Genomic DNA, 14,878 nt, shown 5'->3' with positions numbered 1-14,878 from the left:
CCGAATTCAATTAAAACTGAGAGGATGGGATCAAGCCAGCCCGGCTAGATGGAATAGGTGTGTTTTCAGGGCCCGACGAAAAGTCCGGAGGTCTGATATCGTGCGTATCTCAGGGGGTAGGTCATTCCAGAGGGCGGGTGCTGCAACAGAGAAGGCTCTCCCCCTGGGGGTCGCCAGATGACACTGTCTGGCTGACGGCACCCTGAGGAGGCCCCCTCTGTGTGAGCAAACCGGTCGGTGGGAGGCTATTGGCGGCAGAAGGCGGTCTCGCAGATACCCCGGCCCTAAGCCATGGAGTGCTTTAAAGGTGGTTACCAACACCTTGAAGCGCACCCAGAAGACTACAGGAAGCCAGCACAGCTCACACAGGAGAGGTGTCATTTGTGAGCACCGCGTCGCTCCCATAATCCCCCGCGCAGCCGCATTCTGGACTAACTGTAGCCTCCGGGTGCACCCCAAGGGGAGCCCCATGTAGAGAGCATTGCAGTAGTCCAGGCAGGAAGTGACGAGTGCTTGAGTGACCATGTGTAGGGAGTCCCAATCCAGAAAGGGGCGCAACTGGCATATCAGGCAAACCTGATAAAAAGCCCCCCTGGCCACGGCTGTCATGTGCTCTTCTAAAGACAGCCGTGCATCCAGGAGGACGCCTAAGTTGCGAGCCCTCTCCGTGGGGGCCAGTGATTTGTCCCCAATAGCCAGCGATGGCACCAGCTGGCTATATCGGGGCGCCGGAAGACACAGCCACTCGGTCTTGGAAGGGTTGAGTCGGAGCCTGTTTCTCCCCATCCAGACCCGCACGGCCTCCAGGCACTGGGACATCACTTCAAGGGCATCGTTGGGGTGGCCTGGGGTGGAGATGTACAGCTGAGTATCATCAGCGTACTGATGGAACTCCACCCCAAAGCCATGGATGATCTCACACAGCGGCTTTACATAAATGTTGAACAGAAGGGGCGAGAGGACCGACCCTTGTGGCAACCCACACGCAAGGTCCCTCAGGGTCGACCTCTGCCCCCCTGTCAACACAGATTGCGACCGGTCAGAGAGGTAGGAGGAGAACCACCGCAGAATGCTGCCCCCCACCCCCAGCCCCTTCAACCGGCGCAACATGATACCATGGTTGATGGTATCAAAAGCCGCTGAGAGATCTAACAGAACCAGGATAGAGGAGCAACCCCTATCCCGAGCCCTCCAGAGATCATCCACCAACGCGACCAATGCAGTTTCCGTGCTGTACCCAGGTCGGAAGCTGGACTGGAGCGGGTCTAGATAGACAGCTTCATCCAGGTACCGGGGAAGCTGCCGCACCACCACACTCTCAACAACCTTCACAACAAAGCGAAGGTTGGAGACTGTCAGATGTAAATGCCTTATTCTCTAATGTGTAAATAGTATATGAATGGGGTATCAGGGGTTAACTTATTCTTCACTTCTTAATGTATTCATAATTCACCACTCCCACTTATAGCTCCACCCATTGTATATATAAGGAGCCACCTACACCCTTTTCCTTGCTTCTATCTGTGAATATTCAGTGAATATAGAATGCCTATTGTAAATAAAAGGAAGTATATTTAAACCTTTAACTCTCACTAATTTTATTGAGTCTGATCCTGAAAATATTGCAACAAGCTGGTAGCAGAGGATGTTTAATTGACTCAATAAAAAACTTAAAAAATGTCTAAGAAAGATAGGCCCAACACCAGGGCCTACAGCAAAGAAATGGAAACAGAACAAGAAATAATCAACGAATACACAAACGCAATTTCGAGAGAATCCGAAGAATACACCACTGAAGACGAAGAAATAATAGACGAAAATGATGACCAGGAGGAAATCGAAATAGAGAATAACGAACTCAGGTCAGAGATATTAAAACTATTAAAAAGCCAGAAGAATGATGAAAGCCTCATCGCGAACCTCCAAGAAATGCTGAAGAACAGCGGAGCAGCGAGAGAGAAAAACATCACTAATGAGAAGTCTAAAGACCCAAAAATAGTGAGTGATATGACTGCAGAGAAAGTCATTACGAAGAAGAAAAACAGTGATCCCGCGCGAAACTTTGAATGGCAGCCATCTTGGTTTCAACAGGCCTCCAAGGTGAGCGAAGCAGAGCCAATCAAAATGCTCAATTCAAAATTTCTGGCGCGAAAAACGTTATCAGACAACGAAAATGAAAAAGAAGATTCGAACTCCTCAGAAGAATCAGAATCAGAAAGTGAAGATGACTCAACAAAATCCCAAATAAAATCAGCAATGAAAACACTTTTTGCTGCATTTGGGCCAAAACTAAAAATTACCAAAGATCCACCGAAGAAGCGAGCGAGCAAGCCGATACCTCAAGACCTGCCCGCTCCCATCCTGACTTCGAAAGCGACGACGCCCGAACCCAGAGAGCCTTGTCGATTCCGCCCTACACCACAGACCGAAGCAAGTGCCAACGCCCCCAAAAGAAAAAGAAGAGCAGCCGCCGTCGTCAGAACTCCCAAGGTCGAACCAGAGACCGACTCGTCTGAAGCAGAGCAGAGCGAGCGAGCCGCAATGGAGAGAACCTTCCACGACGACTCCAAAGAAGAAATGGACAACGCGCATGCGCGAAACTACGCAGACGGTCCGGGAAGACATGAACTGGCGAGAGAACCACGCAGACTCGTTGCGAGCATCCCCATGCCGTTTTGCAATTTTCTACACTTGCGAGACCACGGACTACCTCAGGTCGTAAGTAATGGACAAAATAATGTCGGAAATTTACCCAGTGACTTCCCAAAACTAAGGGTTGATGGCATTAATTTGCAAGAATGGTATCAACAGCTCCAGGTTGTCTTTATGAAGGAAAATTTACTATTTTTTATCACTAGTCCCCCAAAAAGACCTTGGACTTTAAAAATAGATTGTTTACACCATAGAGCATTTTTCTTAATAATATCTAGTGTGTCTCCTGCAATGTATCATAGCATCAAACCTAATCTGACTATTTCAGAAATCATTCAATGCATGTTTAATTTGTTTCACAGCGATAGTGTGGCTACCACCACAAGAATGTCTAAGGATTTCTTTTCATCTAGAGTGAAACCAGGGGTTTCCATAAGTGAGCATTTAATATCTTTAAACAAAATAAGAGCTGAGCTGCATTTGAGGGGGGAGGTGATTTCAGACCAAACAATGAAAAGTGTTATTATCAACTCACTTGATTCATCATGGGACAGTTTTATGTCACATTTAGACACTATCAATCTAGGATATTTATCCATAGAAAGTCTATCCAATAAATTGATAGCAGAAGACAATTTAAGAAGAAATCGTTCTAGCAATCACACAGAACACAAACCTTATAGGAAAGTAGCTTTCCAAGAAAAATATAATGAAACATTCAAATGTCACAGTTGTGGATCCAGGGAACACAATAGAAGAGATTGTCCCAAAATTTCAAAGGAAAGACATAGGTCAGAATATAGGAACAAATACAATTATAGACAGTCTTCCATAGATAGACATAGATATAGAAGCCCACCAAATTACAAAGAGAATAGAGGGGGCAGAGATAATTCAAAGGATAGAAAATCTGGTTCACTGAATGGATTAAATAAACAAGATAACACTAAAATACAACAAAATGAGAACAATAATTGGCTTATTGATTCTGGAGCAACTAATCACACCACTAATAACAAAAACATATTGTCTTCATTTACAGAAGATAAATTTGTAATAAAGGTAGCTAACCAAGAAAAGGTTCAAGTATTAGGCAGAGGAAATGTAACCTTGCCTGGTCTAGGAAAAATAGAGGGGGTATTGTTAATACCTGAAATACCTCATAACATACTAAGTGCCATAAAACTAAGTAGAGATTCTGACATTAATATAGTTTTCTCAAAGGGAAAAGCGACTTTGGAGAAGAATAAAATAAATATAGGCACTGTGATGATTAAAGGAGGCCTACTTTATCTGATAACGAAGGAAAAGTGGTTGCATAACATTGATTCAAATATGGAAGATTGTATTGAAGCAGATGATGAAAATATTAGTAACAGTGACAATGATGAATGTAAAATATCTCATGATCACGCAGATGCACACAATGAAAAAAGACCAAAAATAGGTAAACCAATTCATGATGAGTGTGCTCACATCTTACATAGGAAGTTAGGACATGCCAGTTTTCCTGTAGTACAAAAAATGACTGAACACGCAGAAGGTGTCAAAATAAAAAATTGTGAAAACTATTTGGAATGCTCAGTATGTAAATCTACAAAACTAAAAACTAGTCCCAGGCCAAGAAAATCTACTAGATCAACTAACAAAATTTTTGACTTAGTACACATGGACTTAGTTGGCCCATTAACTCCATCAATCACCTATAGAAAACGTTACTTCCTGACAATAGTAGACGATTATAGCCGTTATGGATTTGTTTATACATTAAAACACAAAGATGAAACCTTTCAAAAATTTAAGGAATTTTACAAACGCATAGAAACACAACACAATATCAGAATAAAACAAATTATGACAGATAGGGGATGTGAATTCATGTCTAAAGAATTCTCCCAATGGTTAAAGGATAGAGGAATGCTACATTACACGTCTAGTCCATTTTCTGCGTTTCAGAACGGGATTGTAGAGAGAAAGAATTCCACATTACAAACCATGATTAGATGCACATTGGAGGATGCTGGCTTAAGCAAACAATTTTGGTCAGAAGCCTTACATTATTCAAATTACACACAAAATAGAACCTGGTCCAGTATTGTAAATAAGACACCATATGAAGTAATGTATAATAGGAAACCGAAATTAGCACACATGCACATATTTGGAGTCACTGCAGACGTACACATACCTAAGCAGTTGAGAAGAAAGGGAGAAAACGTATCCAGAAGACTCAGATTTATGGGATATGAAACTGGCACCAAAGGGTACAGATTCATTGATAATAATAACAAATTTATAGTTTCCAGAACAGCTGTGTTCCATGAACAGGCCAACTGGTCTAAATTACATCTTAATGAAATATTTCCAAATAAATGTAAAGATACAAAATCTCATGAGAAAGAGACCATAGAAAAACAGGATATCAACAAATATAAAAGCAAAACCAAAACTTGGACAAATAGCCAACACAAAATAAAGACAGACACACTAACAAAAAAAGAAGCAAGATATTTGCATGATAACAATAGCAAACCTGAAAGAGTCATTAGAAACAGCAGAAATCAAATGCCAAATAAATACAGAGATTACATAATGCATATGGATGGTGAGCCAATAACACCTAATACTTATGAGGAAGTGTTAAAACTCCCTCGTGAAGAAAAAGAAAAATGGGAATTAGCTATGAAAAAAGAGATGGAAAGTTTACAAGGATTAAATGTATTTACACCTGCAATTGCACCTAAAGATAAAACAATTATTGGTACCAGGTGGATATATAAAATTAAGAACTTAGAAGGAGGCAATACTCTATATAAAGCTAGATTAGTTGCACAAGGTTATGCACAGAAATATCCGGAGGACTATACTGACACGTATTCCCCCACTGTAAGAACAGAGAGTGTCAAAACAGCTCTAGTGGTAGCATCAGCACTCAATCTTGATATATTTCAATATGACATACAGACTGCGTATCTACACGCAAAACTAGATAAGGAAATATACGTAAGAGCACCTCACAGTCAATACACCAACAAAAACGAAATTTGGCTGTTGAACAAGAGTTTATACGGATTAAAACAATCTGGTAAAAGATGGTATGATTGTTTAGTAAAAGTACTTAAGACCATGGATTTCAACGCTACCACTGCTGATAACTGTTTCTTTGTCAAAAAGGGTGATGATCACATTGAATTTGTGTTGATTTATGTAGATGACATTTTATATATAGGAAAACACAAAGAGAGAAGAGAAACTTTTGTAAATAAGTTAAATGAACATTTCTCGTTGAAATCTCTAGGTAAAGTGAACAAATATCTTGGTGTTCAAATTAATAAGACTAGAAGGGGATTCAAACTTACTCAGAGAGATAAGATTATAGAACTTTTAAATAAATGCAATTTAAACAATGCCAAACCCTGTGATACTCCTATGCAAACTGATTTTCTTAGAAATACTGATGAATCTTCTCCTGAATTCAAGGATAACACGTTTTATAGATCAATCATAGGTTCACTTCTTTATATATCTAATTGGACTAGACCAGATATCGCCTTACCACTCAATTTATTATCCAGACACGTCAGCAAACCAACAATGTATCACTGGGAAGCTGTTAAAAGAATTTTAAGATATCTGAAAAGTACACTAGATTTTTGCTTAGTATTAGAACCTAGTGATAATAAAGAACCAAAGCTTGCATGTTATGCAGATGCGGACTGGGCTGGAGACACATCATGCAGAAAAAGTACATCTGGTTATATTTTTCTCTTAAATGACTGTCCAGTTTACTGGTATACTGGTAAACAAGAACTAGTAGCCACTTCAACGACAGAAGCGGAATATGTTTGTTTATCCAAAGCTGCAAATAACCTTGTATGGTTTAATGATTTAATTTCAGATGTTTGGAAAAAACCTGCTTTACCTTTTGTTATGCATGAAGACAATAAAGCGGCCATTGAAATATCTAGATCTGATGCCATTGGACAAAGGTCCAGGCATATAGATATAAAATTTAAACATGTGAGGCAATTATCTCAGGATGGATTTATTAAAGCAGTGCATTGTGATACTTCAGAACAATTAGCTGACATATTGACAAAGCCTTTACCTTCTAAGCAACACAAATATTTAACATCTAAATTGTATGTCTTGTATTGTCCTGAATCAGAATGTAATTGGTGTTGTATAACGAATCGGCATTTAGAGGGGGATTTGTCAGATGTAAATGCCTTATTCTCTAATGTGTAAATAGTATATGAATGGGGTATCAGAGGTTAACTTATTCTTCACTTCTTAATGTATTCATAATTCACCACTCCCACTTATAGCTCCACCCATTGTATATATAAGGAGCCACCTACACCCTTTTCCTTGCTTCTATCTGTGAATATTCAGTGAATATAGAATGCCTATTGTAAATAAAAGGAAGTATATTTAAACCTTTAACTCTCACTAATTTTATTGAGTCTGATCCTGAAAATATTGCAACAGAGACTGGACGATAGTTAGCCAATACAGCCGGATCCAGAGAGGGCTTCTTGAGGAGGGGCCTCACCACCGCTTCTTTCAAAGCAGCCGGCAGGACCCCCTCACTCAAAGAAGAGTTAACAATCCTCTGGAGCCAGCCTCGTGTAACCTCCCGGGAAGCCAGTACCAACCAGGAGGGACACGGGTCCAATAAACATGTGGTCGCGTTCAGCCATCCCAGGATCCTGTCCACGTCCTCGGGAGCCACAGGATCGAACTCCTCCCAGATAACACTCTCAAGACCTGCCTCAGTCATCCCATCTGGATTTACCCAGTCAGAGGCCAGGTCTTCCCGAATCTGAGCGATCTTGTCATACAGATACTGCACAAAATCCTCAGCTCGACCCTGCAAGGGATCATCCCGCTCTTCCAGATGGAGGAGGGAGCGGGTCACCCTAAACAGGGCGGCTGGGCGATTATCTGATGACGCGATAAGAGCGGCAAAATAGCTAGATTTCGCCACTTTTATCGCCACTAGGTAGGTCTTAATATGAGACCTCACCAGTGTTCGGTCGGATTCGGAGCGGCTGGTCCTCCAACTACTCTCCAGGCGTCTTTTCTGGCACTTCAACTCCCTGACCTCCTCGGAGAACCAAGAAGATAGGTGAGTTCGGTGCTGGGTCAGAGGCCGCAAAGGCACGATGCGGTCCAAAGCCCTGGCGGCCGCACTATACCAGGCGGCCACCAGGTCTTCAGCCGAGTCGTGAGCCAGAGTCTCAGGAAATGGCCCAAGCTCCATCTAGAACCTATCAGGATCCATCAGGTGCCTGGGGCGGAACCACCTGGTCGGCTCCGCCTCCCTGCAGTGGGGTGTAGTGGTTAGAAAGTCCAGTCGAAGGAGCGAGTGGTCAGACCATGACAAGGGCTCGATGACTATATCCCCTGTAACAAGGCCACTCGACCACTGACCAGAGACAAAAACTAAGTCCAGAGTGTGTCCACCTGTGTGAGTAGGTTCATGAATTAACTGAGTAAGGTCCATGGCCGTCATGGAAGCCATGAACTCTCGAGCCACCTCAGACGTTTCGCCGACAGATGGCAGGTTGAAATCCCCCATGACTAGAAGTCTGGGGGTACCAACCGCCACCTCAGCTATGATGTTGAGCAGCTCGAGCAGGGCCGTTGCCACGCAGCAGGGAGCCAGGTACATGATCAACAAGCCCATCTGTACTCCACGACCCCACTTCACAAAAAGGGACTCACATCCAGCTATCTGTGGAACAGTGGTCTCCCTCGGATCAAGACTTTCCTTTATAATAACCACCATCCCCCCGCCCCTGCCCTGAGCTCTCGGCTGATGGAATGCTCGGAAGCCTGGTGGGCACATATCCACGAGGGGAACCCCCCCCCTCATGGCCCAACCAGGTCTCTGTGATACCTGCTCCCCCCTCCTGAATAAGATCGCAAATGAAGGAGGCTTTATTTACCACGGACCTGGCATTGCACAGGCTCGGGCCCTGAGAGTCTGAACAGCCTGGGGTGCGAGAAGGGCTATGGGGACCAGGGCGCGCCACCGCTCGAAGATAGCGACTGTACGCCCCCGCCACGTGATGCGGCCCCCTGCTCCCACCATATCTGCCCCTCCCACTCAACACATTGATAGAGAAGCCCTTGACAGAATGGACTCTGATGTCCCCCTTACCCCCAGAATTCGCACCCTCCGTGGCCCCACTGACAGCTGGGCCGGACCCCTCCCCCCGTGGGTTAACCCCCACACAACCCTCCCGCCCCTTAAAATCCCTTAAAAATCTATCAAAAAGTTTCCCTAAAAAACCCCTCAATCCCCTTTTTGTGACATGCCACCTCTCAGGGTGCCAAAGCCCGTCATAAAGGTAGGCCCTTGATAAAGTGGAGGGCCACACCTGCGAGAGGGGGGAGTCTTGCAGAATAAGAAGTTCTGTTGGCGAATACATCTAATCAATCAATTAATTAATTAATCAGGGGGAAGTCCATGGCCTGGGGGTAATCAAGATAGTCCAAAGTCTGGGGAGGGATATTCAATCAATTCCAAGTCAAAAAATTCCACTGCTCTCTCACAGCAGTGAATGGAGTCTTAAGCCGCTTCGAGGCCAGACGTTGACACCAGCTGCCCTCTCACAAAAGCTGGGAAGAGCCAGAAACCGCAGTCATCGTCCAGCTTCATGCAAGACTTGAAATCTGGAATATCTCCCTCTACAATTGGGGGGCATTAATAACAGCCACCAATCTACAGGTCCGTGGGCCAAGAGAAGCCTCCGATGGTTCTGGCGGCTGCACCTTAGGCGAATCAGGAGGTGATAGGGTGGAAGTCAGGATTTTGCATTATCATTGGTCTGGAATGGGGTGGAAGTGAAGATTTTGCATTATGATTGTTCATAAGTAAGTAAGAATCAGTAAAAGAGGAATGGAAAAATCCTTATCTGTAGATCAGTATTTTTCAGTCTTGGCAAGTTTAAGATGGGCGAACTTCATGCTGCCTGGGGAATTCTGGGAATTGAAGTCCATGCAGCTTAAAATTGCCAAAGTTGAGAAGCATAGGTCTACACTACAGTTTAGGATTTTCCATTCCTGTTTTATTTAGAGTTTGGTGCAATTAAATAAATCAGTTGTAGTTTCCCTACCAAATAGTGATTAAAGCAATATGAACCATTACTGGACTTTTTTTGAGAAATTGAAATTAAAAGTTTGTCTAGGCTTTGATGATTAGATATGGGATTATGGAAATAATGTAGACAAATGTTAATCTTAGAGTAAAAATTTGATATATTTTTACTTATATCTGTACCAAAAAAAGTTGGAAGTCATTCTTTTTTGGTTTTCCTTCTTGTCCTCTTTCTTTCTTACACTTTCACTCTTTCTCTTTCCTGAGCCTTTTCTTTTTTCAAATATGTATTTTATTTATTTATCCCTTAGCTTTGTATTTTTTTGATATATGAAGGATCAAATATTCAGCCATTATAATTCTACATTCCTTATTTACAGAAATCGTATCAAAATTTAGAATGAAATCCACTGGGAGCCATCTCATATAAGGCAGGCTCTGAGTAACCAAAAAGTGGTTATCGATAGAAGAGAATATTTGTAGGTCAGGGTTGAACTGTGGGGTCTTTGGTGCTCTCTGAGCTTGATGGTTTTCTTGCAGATGTTTCATTATCAAACAAGGTAACATCATCAGTACTAGAAGAGAGTGGAGTTTGTTCTTATTTTCATATACTAGTTTTACCCTGTCAGTGTTGATCAGTTGCTTCACAAACAGTGTTTTGATTGGAGCCAGGTCTCTATAGCCTCAGGCAGAGAAGGGCTATTCTGCACCCCTCCCTCAAATGTTCTTTAAAATACAGAGTTTCCCAGCATTCCTTTAGAAACCTCAAACATGCAAACTGTGGTTACTCATCCTAAAATGAATCCTCTTTACCTGGAGCTTCAAAATTTGCTGTTACTGGGGAGGTGTGTAGCTAAAAGTCAGTCTACATTTAGTGTACATCTGACTTTGGGAATATTTCTTCATAACCAAACAAGAGTGTATTTTCTCTGCAATTCACACCCCTTGCTCGCTGGATCTGGATGTCACAAAGCAAAGCCTACATTTTGTAATTAACCCCCGTGCCCCATTTTGACTGGCAGAGTGCTGCAGGAGGCAGAGTGCTGTCATACTCCCTGACACACCCCTGGCCATGCCCACCTAGCCACACCCACCTAGCCATGCCCACCCAGCCTGTCATTAGGGCAAAGAACAGGTTGTTAAAAAATTTGCAGCTCACAACTGCATGGTGACCTACATAGATTCTTGTATACATTAACACACCTGCTTAAGTTTCATAGATGCAGTGGTTCACAGCATTATGACATTCTATTGCATTCCTACAATAACTATAATCCAGTCTTCATTTAAAAGTATTTCAGACTACCTAGATGAATCTTATATTGAATATGTATTAGCTGATAGAGACAATATACTGATGCAAAAAACCTGCTTCTTACTATTTGTATGTTTTATATTCTGCTCTGCAAGTAATAAAGATATTCATTCAAGTTTTCATTCATAGTTATAATTTACTCATCCATCATCTCTAACATATATATGATGAGAGGATGAAAGAGTAAGTTAAACTGGTTCAAGTTACACATTTATTTTTCATCTTTACACAATATATGATATGACATGCCTGCTCTGTACATCATGAATGGATTGATCTTATGTTCTGACATCAGAGTACATGTTTCACAAAAGAACAAAAGCCAGTAAATTTGTGTCAGAGGTAAAATCCAGTCCAGGTCCAAGCCAGGAGAAAGATACTGGAAATAAAATGGAGGCAAGCTGCAAGAAAGGAGGTCTCTGCTTATTTGGTAGCCAGAAACTAGTGACAGCAACATGTTTCTGTGGTAGCTGACAAAATGGGATTGAGAATAGGTGGGCTTTTATACATTCTTTGGGTCTTTATGATTGAGATGCCTTTTCCTGTGCAAGAATATGTCCTTTAATATTTTAATGGCCATTGCCAGATTCCTATGGGGTCATGTAGGGGTCATGGCTGGCTCTACAGGCAAAAGGAGGAGTGCAAATCCTTGGTATTTTGTTTGCCTTAGCTGATCTTATCCACTTTTGCTCCTTGCCTATTTGTTGCTTGTTTGGAGATTCTGGCTGCTCTTTGCTTATGAATAGAGTGGCCCAGCTTTCGGGATGGATACAAAATATCCATTCTTCTGCAGGTTTCCGCTTGAAGCTGTTTTTCTATAGCAGGAAGGCTGGGGATGCTTTCTGCATTTAAAAGATGTCTCTCCTCTTCTCTTTCAGGGAATATATTCTATTCTGCCTCTTTTTAATATTAAGAATAAAGAATATTTTATTCTTTATTCTTAATTTTTAGGTTCTAAAAATTAAGTAGGAGGGCATTGTTGGCAAGGAAACAAGAATGCAGTATTTATTTATAATATAAACTTGTTTCTTATCATGTTTACCACTAACATGCTATACAGAGGAAACTCCCATTTATTTCTTTGATGGTTTTACAGAGCTTTAGGTGAAGTTTTCGATTTCTTGTTACAGACTGTGCTTAGTGTCCTTTAAAAGAAGCTGTTTGATCCCTGAAGCTCAGAATAGTCAGGTGTTAAGGCTTGGTTCCCAACAGACTATTCTTTTCCCCCCCTCTTCTTAAGTTTTATAAGAAACAGCATTCTTGGCGATAACTGCTCTGGAAAGATGGGTAAAAGCCAAGTTGGATACCAACAGTCATATTTTGAAATTAGACTCCTCTTAGGACTTGATGTAGAAATTTTGGTCTGAGTCTGAGCAACACATAAAAGGAATTAGAACAAATGTGCTTCTATTAAGATTGCTTTAACTTTTGTTCCTGCAACTAAACATACTTTATCTGTACAGATCCAACTTGTTGGGGATGAAAGACACCCCCCGCCCCAGACAGCAAAGCTATGTCAACTCCAGTGAGACATGTTTAGAGTTGATTTCAATAGGTCTGCCCTGAGCATGAGTAAGTTTAAAAGCTTTTCTTAGGATTCTTAATTTACAGGTAGTCCTCAACAACAGTTCATTTAGTCACAGTTCAAAGTTACAACAGCACTGAAAAAAGTGACTTATGACTGTTTTTCACACTTATGACTGTTGCAGCAGCCCAATGGTCATGTAATCAAAATTCAAATGCTTGGTAATTGGTCCATATTCATGATGGTTGCATCAGTTTTTGCAACCTTCTGAAAGCAAAGTCAATGGGGAAACCAGATTCACTTAACAACTGGGTTACTAATTTAATAACAATGATTCACAAATGCAATGATTCACAAATAACTGTGGCAAGAAAGGATGTAAAACGGGGCAAAACTCATTTAACAAATGTCTCAGTTAGCAACATAAATGTTGGGCTTAATTGTGATTGCACATTGACGACCTGTATTGTATTCCAATTGTTTTTTACAGAATAAATTTATACATGTTTATTAAGAAGTCCTGCAGTCAAATAAGATGAGTTGCAGGTAAATAATGCAGAGTTTCAATTTAAGAGAAGTTCTCTGCTTTATGCCTTTTGCTGACATAAATGATCCTGTGGGTCACTGCTATGATCAAAGTTATACAAAGGAATAGATTTGTTTCTGTTGTATGTGAACTGAGCTCATCTGAATTTTCTCTAGGAAAATGTTAAGATGGAAGCATGATACAGTAAAATCCTCCTCAAAGCAGAAATTTAGGTTTGAAATTATCATTTTTAAAAGTTCTCCACTAAGCATCTTATTGTTTGCCAAAATCAAATTAGAAATAGGTAATTACTTCCATTAACTATATCAACACAAAAGAGCAAATATTTTAAGTTGCATAAACTGGTCTATATTTCAAATCTAATCTTTAAAACATATCTTCAGGCAATCCAAAAATATATTTAAGAAGTAAGAATTATATTGTTTCTATAATTGTTGTTGTTAGATTTGTTATAGCCGCCCCACTCCCAAAGTATGATAATGAATTAGACAAAAGGCAAATTGAGTCCAGCATCAAGTTTTCCATATCGGCCATCTAGTTACTAGGGGAGTATCAGAAGCTGGGTCATGGGAAAAATCACATCTTTCACTTTTACTTTGTATAGCAAATTCTAGGGCTGTACAAAATATTTTAAATGAGTGTTTCATAAGTACACTAGTCTGTGCTAAATGCACCTTTTGAAAGCATTAAATAGCTATCTTCTCTCATACACTCTTCATAACTTCTTTGAAGGCTTTGCCAGGTTGTTTTCATGCATAGATTAACTTCCACAGAAGCTGCCAACAAAACAGCTAGTCAAGCCTTCTGGTGAACATGGTTGATTTTCTTTAAGAGGGTCTGTGTGTTTCATTTACACTAATACATTTTATCTTTTGCTAACACCTCTCAAATTCCGTATTTTTTTAATGGAATGTGTTGGCTGTGAAGCATCTCCTCTTGTCTGCCTTGACTGTCCTGCCACTCAACTTTTTTTTTTTTTGTTTGTTTGATTTATATGCCGCCCTTCTCTGGAGACTCAGGGCAGCTTACAATGCGTTAAGCAATAGCCATCATACTTTTGTATATTTATACAAAGTCAGCTTATTGCCCCCACAGTCTGGGTCCTCATTTTACCTACCTTAGAAAGGATGGAAGGCTGAGTCAACCTTGAGCCTAGTGAGATTTGAACTTGCAGTAATTGCAGGCAGCTGATGTTAATAACAGTGCTTTAGTCTGCTGCGCCACCAGGGCTCTTAATGGTATGGTTCAAGATTCTAGACTGAAAAAGAAAAAAGGGAGAAAAATGTTTTTTTCCCTACTACTGATACAAGCAAATCAATGTCTTGGAGACTTCCTCTGCCACGGAAACAAGATCTTGGCCATGCTTATGGAGACTCAAGGACATTAGATTCCAAACTACTGGGGAAATTAACCAGGCTATGTGTATAACTTTATAAACCTCAGTTATATAAATGATTATCCAGAAAACAATTGTTAAAATAGAGCCTTGAAATCTGTGTTGCATTTTTAAATTGATATGTAAGCTTTTTGTTCCAATTGGCATCCACTTTTTCAGTCTGACTCTCTACCCACTTCTACTGTAATGCAAATCCCAACTCTGGCTCACATAGCAATACTCAGATTACAACATCAGCTTTTAAGTAGCACAGTGGTGCTCAGGTTTGAAAGTAAGTTTCTTACACTTTGCAAAGAATGAAGGACAATTAGGTAAAAGATTCCAATGAACTAAAA

Source organism: Pituophis catenifer, unplaced genomic scaffold (genome assembly GCF_029215685.1).
Source record: "Pituophis catenifer annectens isolate HBS135680 unplaced genomic scaffold, rPitCat1.0.hap2 SCAF_7, whole genome shotgun sequence".
Lineage (NCBI taxonomy): Eukaryota > Metazoa > Chordata > Lepidosauria > Squamata > Colubridae > Pituophis > Pituophis catenifer.
Note: the sequence above shows the minus strand (reverse complement) of the source record.